Source organism: Tachypleus tridentatus, chromosome 9 (genome assembly GCF_004210375.1).
Source record: "Tachypleus tridentatus isolate NWPU-2018 chromosome 9, ASM421037v1, whole genome shotgun sequence".
Classification (NCBI taxonomy): domain Eukaryota; kingdom Metazoa; phylum Arthropoda; class Merostomata; order Xiphosura; family Limulidae; genus Tachypleus; species Tachypleus tridentatus.
In genome coordinates this window covers 8,562,028-8,572,812 of record NC_134833.1, presented here as the reverse complement: position 1 = coordinate 8,572,812, position 10,785 = coordinate 8,562,028, and positions in this window count along the sequence as shown.

Genomic DNA, 10,785 nt, shown 5'->3' with positions numbered 1-10,785 from the left:
ACTAGTAACATAATGGTATAGTGGCTAGTAACATAATGGTATACTGACTAGTAACATAATGGTATACTGGCTAGTAACATAATGGTATACTGACTAGTAACATAATGGTATACTGACTAGTAATATAATGGTATACTGACTAGTAACATAATGGTATACTGGCTAGTAACATAGTGGTATACTGGCTAGTAACATAATGGTATACTGGCTAGTAACATAATGGTATACTGACTAGTAACATAATGGTATACTGGCTAGTAACATAGTGGTATACTGACTAGTAACATAATGGTATACTGGCTAGTAATATAATGGTATACTGACTAGTAACATAATGGTATACTAACTAGTAACATAATGGTATACTGGCTAGTAACATAGTGGTATACTGACTAGTAACATAATGGTATATTGACTAATAACATAATGGTATACTGGCTAGTAACATAATGGTATACTGGCTAGTAACATAATGGTATACTGACTAGTAACATAATGGTATACTGGCTAGTAACATAATGGTATACTGACTAGTAACATAATGGTATACTGACTAGTAACATAATGGTATACTGGCTAGTAACATAATGGTATACTGACTAGTAACATAGTGGTATACTGACTAGTAACATAATGGTATACTGACTAGTAACATAATGGTATACTGACTAGTAACATAGTGGTATACTGACTAGTAACATAATGGTATACCGACTAGTAACATAATGGTATACCGACTAGTAACATAATGGTATACCGACTAGTAACATAATGGTATACTGACTAGTAACATAATGGTATACTGGCTAGTGACATAGTGGTATACTGACTAGTAACATAATGGTATACTGACTAGTAACATAATAGTATACTGGCTAGTAACATAGTGGTATACTGATTAGTAACATAATGGTATACTGACTAGTAACATAATGGTATACTGGCTAGTAACATAATGGTATACTGGCTAGTAACATGGTGGTATACTGACTAGTAACATAATGGTATACTGACTAGTAACATAATGGTATACTGGCTAGTAACATAATGGTATACTGACTAGTAACATAGTGGTATACTGACTAGTAACATAATGGTATACTGGCTAGTAACATAGTGGTATACTGACTAGTAACATAATAGTATACTGACTAGTAACATAGTGGTATACTGACTAGTAACATAGAGGTATACTGACTAGTAAGATAGTGGTATACTGACTAGTAAGATAGTGGTATACTGATTAGTAACATAGTGGTATACTGATTAGTAACATAGTGGTATACTGACTAGTAAGATAGTGGTATACTGACTAGTAAGATAGTGGTATGCTGACTAGTAAGGTATTGGTATACTGACTAGTAAGATAGTGGTATACTGATTAGTAACAGTGAACTATCTCCACTAACCTGGCACTATTCGTACTCATTGTTATGGTCTGTTTTTAGCTGATCTAGTTGTATCACTGTTTCACTTTGTTGAGTCAGTGTCTTACCTAACTCTATCACTGTTTGATCTAGTTGTATCACTGTTTCACATTGTTGAGTCAGTGTTTTACCTAACTCTATCACTGTTTGATCTATTTGTATCACTGTTTCACTTTGTTGAGTCAGTGTTTTACCTAACTCTATCACTGTTTGATCTAGTTGTATCACTGTTTCACTTTGTTGAGTCAGTGTTTTACCTAACTCTATCACTGTTTGATCTAGTTGTATCACTTTTTCACTTTGTTGAGTCAGTGTTTTACCTAACTCTATCACTGTTTGATCTAGTTGTATCACTGTTTCACATTGTTGAGTCAGTGTTTTACCTAACTCTATCACTGTTTGATCTAGTTGTATCACTGTTTCACTTTGTTGAGTCAGTGTTTTACCTAACTCTATCACTGTTTGATCTAGTTGTATCACTGTTTCACATTGTTGAGTCAGTGTTTTACCTAACTCTATCACTGTTTGATCTAGTTGTATCACTGTTTTACTTTGTTGAGTCAGTGTTTTACCTAACTCTATCACTGTTTGATCTAGTTGTATCACTGTTTCACATTGTTGAGTCAGTGTTTTACCTAACTGTATCACTGTTTGATCTAGTTGTATCACTGTTTCACTTTGTTGAGTCAGTGTCTTACCTAACTCTATCACTGTTTGATCTAGTTGTATCACTGTTTTACTTTGTTGAGTCAGTGTTTTACCTAACTCTATCACTGTTTGATCTAGTTGTATCACTGTTTCACTTTGTTGAGTCAGTGTCTTACCTAACTGTATCACTGTTTGATCTAGTTGTATCACTGTTTCACTTTGTTGAGTCAGTGTCTTACCTAACTCTATCACTGTTTGATCTAGTTGTATCACTGTTTCACTTTGTTGAGTCAGTGTTTTACCTAACTCTATCACTGTTTGATCTAGTTGTATCACTGTTTTACTTTGTTGAGTCAGTGTTTTACCTAACTCTATCACTGTTTGATCTAGTTGTATCACTGTTTCACATTGTTGAGTCAGTGTTTTACCTAACTGTATCACTGTTTGATCTAGTTGTATCACTGTTTCACTTTGTTGAGTCAGTGTCTTACCTAACTCTATCACTGTTTGATCTAGTTGTATCACTGTTTTACTTTGTTGAGTCAGTGTTTTACCTAACTCTATCACTGTTTGATCTAGTTGTATCACTGTTTCACTTTGTTGAGTCAGTGTCTTACCTAACTGTATCACTGTTTGATCTAGTTGTATCACTGTTTCACTTTGTTGAGTCAGTGTCTTACCTAACTCTATCACTGTTTGATCTAGTTGTATCACTGTTTCACTTTGTTGAGTCAGTGTTTTACCTAACTCTATCACTGTTTGATCTAGTTGTATCACTGTTTGACCCAGCTGTATCACTGTTTGATCTAGCTATAGCACTGATTTACCTAGTTGTAGCACTGATTGACCTATCTGTATCTCTGATTTACCTAGTTGTAGCACTGATTGACCTATCTGTATCACTGTTTGATCTAGTTGTATCACTGTTTGACCTAGCTTTAGCACTAATTTACCTAGTTGTAGCACTGTTTTACTTAGCTATATTACTGACTTACCTAGTTGTAGCACTGTTTGATCCAGCTGTATCACTGTTTTACCTAGTTGTAGCACTGTTTGACCTAGCTGTATCACTGTTTGACCTAGTTCTAGCACTGTTTAGCCTTTTTTTTTGTAATTATTTGACCTAGTTGTAACGTTGCATCAGCTAGTTTTGGCATTGACTGCCACTTTTATAACAATCATCTCGAAATTTAACTTCGTATTGAGAGGCAGAAACGTTAATTATTAGGCCAGACACAGTCCTATGTGACAGAAAAGAAAAATATAAAGGAAAACTGTTAATAAAGTATGTCACAACCTTGAGTCATAATTATGTGTATGTGTGTTTGTTTCTAAACAGAGATACAGTTATGTTTACTCTAGATTCGAATTATTTGAATTGCATCCAAACGTTTTAGGTAAACACTTAACGTCGAATGAAACTTCTAAGACAACGTTGACTCTCGTCTGGTCGGTTCAGAAATTACTGTATTATCTCAAATCACAAGTAAAATATTTCATTCTTTAGTAACTGATAACCAGAATAGATGTCGCTAACATCTGTCTGATGAACTTTTTTCATAGGATATTTTTTGCCGATCGAACGAACATTTTATGACAAGAATAGTAAGCCTACTTCATGTTCAAAGCTAAAAATAACTTATAAATAGAATTGTAAATTTGAGTTTCTCCTTGAGATAGATAGTTCCAGATACACCTATTTCATCTGTAAACTTGGAAGATCAAAAGTTTAGAGTCTGTAGTAACTAACTTAAATAATTTAACTTTAGATGTCTTAACACCCTATACAAACAAAATCGTGTAAAAATTGTATTTTTGCGTTTTAACAAAAATTGACATCTTAATTATTACGTTGTAATACTGAAGCTATTTGTACTCTTGCATTATTGTAAGTCCCGAATGTTACAGCGAAAAGGTATTTTTTCTCTAAAAAATCTGTTTTTTTACTTTTTTTAATTGTTGGGTCATTAACTACTGCCAATTTTTTAATTAGAACTATAAAGTCCCTTAATTTACATAAAATGCTCTTATGCTTTAAAAAAATCTTATTTACAAGACTCTGAGGAAAAATCGAACATAGATAATTGGAAATATTTCATTCCATACTTGAACGTTTGAATATTTTAGAGAATGACGTTATATAATTCATTGTCTTAACAGCAGATGGCGCTATAGACGCATAAATCTTTTGCTTGTTTGTTACGTATTTTACGTGAAACTACACAAGGGCTCTCTACGCTAGTCGTCCCTAATTTTGCTTGTAAGACTAGATGGATGGCAGCTAGTCATCACCATCCACCGCCAACTCGGACTATTCTTTTACCAACGAATAGTTGGACTGACCGTCACATTATAACGCCTCCACGGCTGAAAGAGCGAGCATGTTTGGAGCTATGGGGATTCAAACCCGCCGCCGTCAGATTACAAGTCGAGTACCTTATCCACTTGGCCATGCCGAGAAACCTTCACACAAATAGAAGTTCTATACTTCACGAATAAGAGAAAATTAAAAACAATATACTTTGTTGTCATTTTAAAACTGCTGATTTTAAAAAATATAAATAAGTGCTCTGGTTGAAGTATAATACTAAAACTTCCTTCATAAAAACTGAAGAGAACATTTAATTTATTATTTTACCATTTCATAATCTTCAGAGATCAGCTCCCCACCATATTTTAACGAGGCTCAATCCCCATTTTACAGTTTTCCTTACCCATTATATATACCTAAAACATTCCTTATTCTTTGATAAACGTTCTCATTCATTCTTTATTGAAGTACAGTTTATACCCTTTTAACTTCTGTTTAACCAGTTCTCTTGGTTTCCTATAGTCCATCAAATCTTTATTGAATTACAGTTTATACCCTTTTAACTTCTGTTTAACCAGTTCTCTTGGTTTCCTATAGTTCATCAAACCTTTATTGAAGTACAGTTTATACCCTTTTAACTTCTGTTTAACCAGTTCTCATGGATTCCTATAGTCCATCAAATCTTTATTGAAGTACAGTTTATACCCTTTTAACTTCTGTTTAACCAGTTCTCTTGGTTTCCTATAGTCTATCAAATCTTTATTTAAGTACAGTTTATACACTTTTAACTTCTGTTTAAGCAGTTCTCTTGGTTTCCTATAGTTCATCAAACCTTTATTGAAGTACAGTTTATACCCTTTAACTTCTGTATAAGCAGTTCTCTTGTACGGCAACATTTGACAATAATTTCCCGTGTTAAAGCTTCATAAATATAATATGTACGGCAACATTTGACAGTAATTTCCCGTGTTAAAATTTCATAGATATAATATACACGGCAACATTTGACAGTAATTTACCGTGTTAAAATTTGATAAATGTAATATATACGGCAACATTTGACAGTAATTTACCGTGTTAAAATTTGATAAATGTAATATATACGGCAACATTTGACAGTAATTTACCGTGTTAAAATTTGATAAATGTAATATATACGGCAACATTTGACAGTAATTTACCGTGTTAAAATTTGATAAATGTAATATATACGGCAACATTTGACAGTAATTTACCGTGTTAAAATTTGATAAATGTAATATATACGGCAACATTTGACAGTTGTTTACTATATTAAAATTTGATAAATGTAATATGTAAGTAAACATTTGGCAGTTGTTTACTATATTAAAATTGATAAATGTAATATATACGGCAACATTTGACAGTTGTTTACTATATTAAAATTGATAAATGTAATATATACGGCAACATTTGACAGTTGTTTACTATATTAAAATTTGATAAATGATAAATGTAATATATACGGCAACATTTGACAGTTGTGACATTTTTACAGTTTGATAAATGTTATTAAATACACGGTAACACTTGACAGTAATTTACCGTGTTAAAATTTGATAAATGTAATATATACGGCATATAGATATAATAAATTTGATAAATGTAATATATACGGCAACATTTGACAGTTGTTTACTATATTAAAATTTGATAAATGTAATATATACGGCAACATTTGACAGTTGTTTACTATATTAAAATTGATAAATGTAATATATACGGCAACATTTGACAGTTGTTTACTATATTAAAATTTGATAAATGTAATATATACGGCAACACTTGACAGTTGTTTACTATATTAAAATTTGATAAATGTAATATATACGGCAACATTTGTCAGTTGTTTACTATATTAAAATTTGATAAATGTAATATATACGGCAACATTTGACAGTTGTTTACTATATTAAAATTGATAAATGTAATATATACGGCAACATTTGTCAGTTGTTTACTATATTAAAATTGATAAATGTAATATATGCGGCAACATTTGACAGTTGTTTACTATATTAAAATTTGATAAATGTAATATATACGGCAACACTTGGCAGTTGTTTACTATATTAAAATTTATAAACAATTTCCCATTTTCATCTTAGAACATATCTGAAACAAACTTTTCAGAATTGGAGAATTTGGTGTCCATTTACGATTTAAGTGTTCCTAAACCCCTGGTGCTGGTGATGTCTCAGTATTTTTAATCCTGAAGTTGCTGGTACCATTTGATTGTGAAAACTTGGCTTAGTCATCTAAATCTGTCAACTGTTACTGAGGATTTTCTCAGAACGGTTCAGGAAAAGTCAGACTTCTTATATGAATACAGGAAGTGAGAACAGAGAAGTAGAGATATGTGTTAAGGTGATATTGATGTGTTGAAATGGTAGTGATAATGGTGTTGAGGTGATGTTGGTGTGTTGAAGTGGTGGTGATAATAGTGTTGAGGTGATGTTGGTGTGTTGAAGTGGTGGTGATAATAGTGTTGAGGTGATGTTGGTGTGTTGAAGTGGTGGTGATAATGGCGTGTTGATGCGACGCAGCTGCGCCGGAAGTGGCGGTGATAATGGTGTTGATGCGATGCAGCTGTGCGAAGCTGGTGCTTGATAATGGCGTCCGGCTGACGCTGGCGCGTTGAACGGCGTCCTGCTGACGATGGCGTGCGTCAGTTTTGGCGGCGATAACAGCGTCCAGGCGACGCCAGTGCGTCGAAATGGCGGCGATAACAGCGTCCAGGCGACGCAGCTGTGCCGAAATGGCGGCGATAACAGCGTCCAGGCGACGCGGTGCGTCAAAGTGGCGGCGATAACAGCGTCGATGCGACGTACCGCGTTGAATTGGCGGCGATAACGGCGCCGATGCGACGCTGGCGCGTCAGCTTGGCGGCGATTAACAGCGTCCGGTGCGACGCTGGCGCGTCGAAATGGCGGCGATAACACTGTCCGCGCGACGCCGGCGCGTCGAAATGGCGGCGATAACAGCGTCCAGTGCGACGTCAGCGTCAGCCGGCGGCGATTAACAGCGTCGACGCGACGTCGGCGCGTCGATGGCGGCGGCGATAACGGCGTCGATGCGACGCTGGCGCGCCGAAGCGGCGGCGATAACAGCGTCCGAGCTGACGCTGGTGCGTCCGAAGTGGCGGCGATAACAGCGCCGATGCGACGCTGGCGCGTCAGAATGGCGGCGATAACAGCGTCGATGCGACGTCGGCGCGTCTGAAGCCAGCGGCGATAACAGCGTCGATGCGAACGTCATGCGCCTGAATGGCGGCGATAACAGCGCCGATGCTGACGTGGCGCGTCAGAAATGGCGGCGATAACAGCGTCGATGCGACGCCGGCGCGTCAGGTGGCGGCGATAACAGCGCCGATGCGACGCTTGGCGCGTCGGAAATGGCGGCGATAACAGCGCCGAGCGCGACGCTGGCGCGTCGACGGCGGCGATTAACAGCGCCGATGCGACGTCGGCGCGTCGGAAATGGCGGCGATAACACTGTCCGAGGCGACGCTGGCGCGTCGGAAATGGCGGCGATAACAGCGCCGATGCGACGCCGGCGCGTCGGCCGGCGGCGATTAACAGCGTCGATGCGACGCTGGCGCGTCGAAATGGCGGCGATTAACAGCGCCGATGCGACGCTGGCGCGTCGGGAAATGGCGGCGATTAACAGCATCGATGCGACGTCGGCGCGTCGGAAATGGCGGCGATTAACAGCGCCGATGCGACGCCGGCGCGTCTGAAATGGCGGCGACAACGGCGTCGATGCGACGCCGGCGCGTCGAAATGGCGGCGATAACGGCGTCGATGCGACGCCGGCGCGTCGGAATGGCGGCGATAACAGCGTCGATGCGACGCCGGCGCGTCAATGGCACGACGATAACAGCGCCGATGCGACGCTGGCGCGTCGGAATGGCGGCGATAACGGCGCCGATGCGACGTCTGGCGCGTCGAAACACAGCGATAACAGCGCCGATGACGACGCTGGCGCGTCGAAATGGCGGCGACAACGGCGCCGATGCGACGCCGGCGCGTCGGAATGGCGGCGACAACGGCGTCGATGCGACGCCGGCGCGTCGAAAATTGGCGGCGATAACAGCGTCGATGCGACGCTGGCGCGTCGGAAATGGCGGCGATAACAGCGTCGATGCGACGCCTGGCGCGTCGGAATGGCGGCGACAACAGCGCCGATGCGACGCTGGCGCGTCGAAATGGCGGCGATAACAGCGTCGATGCGACGCTCGGCGCGTCGGAAATGGCGGCGATAACAGCGTCGATGCGACGCTGGCGCGTCGAAATGGCGGCGATAACAGCGCCGATGCGACGCTGGCGCGTCAAATGGCGGCGATAACAGCACCGAGACGATCGTCGGCGCGTCGGAATGGCGGCGATTAACAGCGTCGATGCGACGCCGGCGCGTCGAATGGCGGCGATAACAGCGCCGATGCGACGCCTGGCGCGTCGAAATGGCGGCGATAACGGCGCCGATGCGACGCCTGGCGCGTCGGAAATGGCGGCGATTAACAGCGTCGATGCGACGCCGGCGCGTCGGAATGGCGGCGATAACGGCGTCGATGCGACGTCGGCGCGTCGAAATGGCGGCGATAACAGCGTCGATGCGACGCCGGCGCGTCAGCGGCGGCGACAACAGCGTCGAGGCGACGCCGGCGCGTCGAAATGGCGGCGATAACGGCGCCGATGCGACGCTGGCGCGCCGAAATGGCGGCGATAACAGCGTCGATGCTGACGCCGGCGCGTCAGAAATGGCGGCGATTAACAGCGCCGATGCGACGCCGGCGCGTCGGTAAGCCTGGCGGCGATTAACAGCGTCGATGCGACGCTCGGCGCGTCGGAAATGGCGGCGATAACAGCGCCGATGCGACGCTGGCGCGCCGAAATGGCGGCGATTAACAGCGCCGATGCGACGCCTGGCGCGTCAGAAATGGCGGCAATTAACAGCGCCGATGCGACGCTCGGCGCCGAACCGGCGGCGATAACGGCGTCGATGCGACGCTCGGCGCGTCGGTTTGGCGGCGATAACAGCGTCGAGACGACGCTGGCGCGTCCGGCGGCGGCGATAACAGCGTCGAGACGACGCCGGCGCGTCGAAATGGCGGCGACAAACAGCGTCGATGCGACGCTGGCGCGTCAGGTTGGCGGCGATAACAGCGTCGATGCGACGCTGGCGCGTCGAAATGGCGGCGATTAACAGCGCCGATGCGACGCTGGCGCGTCGAACCGGCAGCGATAACAGCGCCGATGCGACGCCGGCGCGTCCGAACCGGCGGCGATAACAGCGCCGATGCGACGCCGGCGTCGTCAGCCGGCGGCGATAACAGCGTCGATGCTGACGCTGGCGCGTCGAAATGGCGGCGATAACAGCGCCGATGCGACGCTGGCGCGTCAGTGGCGGCGATAACAACCGTCGATGCGACGCTCGGCGCGTCAGAATTGGCGGCGATTAACAGCGTCGATGCGACGTCAGCGCCGGAAATGGCGGCGATAACAGCGCCGATGCGACGCTGGCGCGCCGATGCGGCGGCGACAACGGCGTCGATGCGACGCTGGCGCGTCGATGCGGCGGTCATACGGGCACCGATGCGACGTCGCCGCGCCGGAAATGGCGGCGATAACAGCGTCGATACGACGCTGGCGCGCTGAAATGGCGGCGACAACAGCGCCGATGCGACGGCGCGTCGAACTGGCGGCGACAATAGCGCCGAGGCGACGCTGGCGCGCCGAGGCGGCGGTTATAAGGCACTGAGGCGACGCTGGCGCGTCCAGGCGGCGGTCATACGGGCATTGATGCGATGTGGCGTGTCCAGGCGGCGGTTATAAGGGCATTGAGATGATATTGGTGTGTTCAGGTGGTGGTTATAAGGGTATTGAGGTGATGTTGGTGTGCTGAGATGGTGGTTATAAGGGTATTGAGGTGATGTTGGTGTGCTGAGATGGTGGTTATAAGGGTATTGAGGTGATGTTGGTGTGCTGAGATGGTGGTTATAAGGGTATTGAGGTGATGTTGGTAAGTATGTTAAGGTGGTGCTATCATACTGTGCGATTCATTTCACTCTTACATTATTGTGTGTAATTGCTAATGTGAACCACATTTCCAGAGGTCTTGGATGAAAAAGAACTCGAAATGGAGACGACAATATTACATGTTTTGTTACTTTATTTGTACAATTTCATTTTTGTAACCAGTGGTGTGTAATTTTCTACAATACGTTCATTATGTCCATATTTTTAATTAAATACATTTTTCCATCCAATCCAAATTAATTTATTACAACTTCAGTTATCTTTCTGTTCAATATTTCTACCCGTTTTTTTTTTATTTCCTCTTCCATCATTTCCCATATCCATACACTTCCTTCCGGAT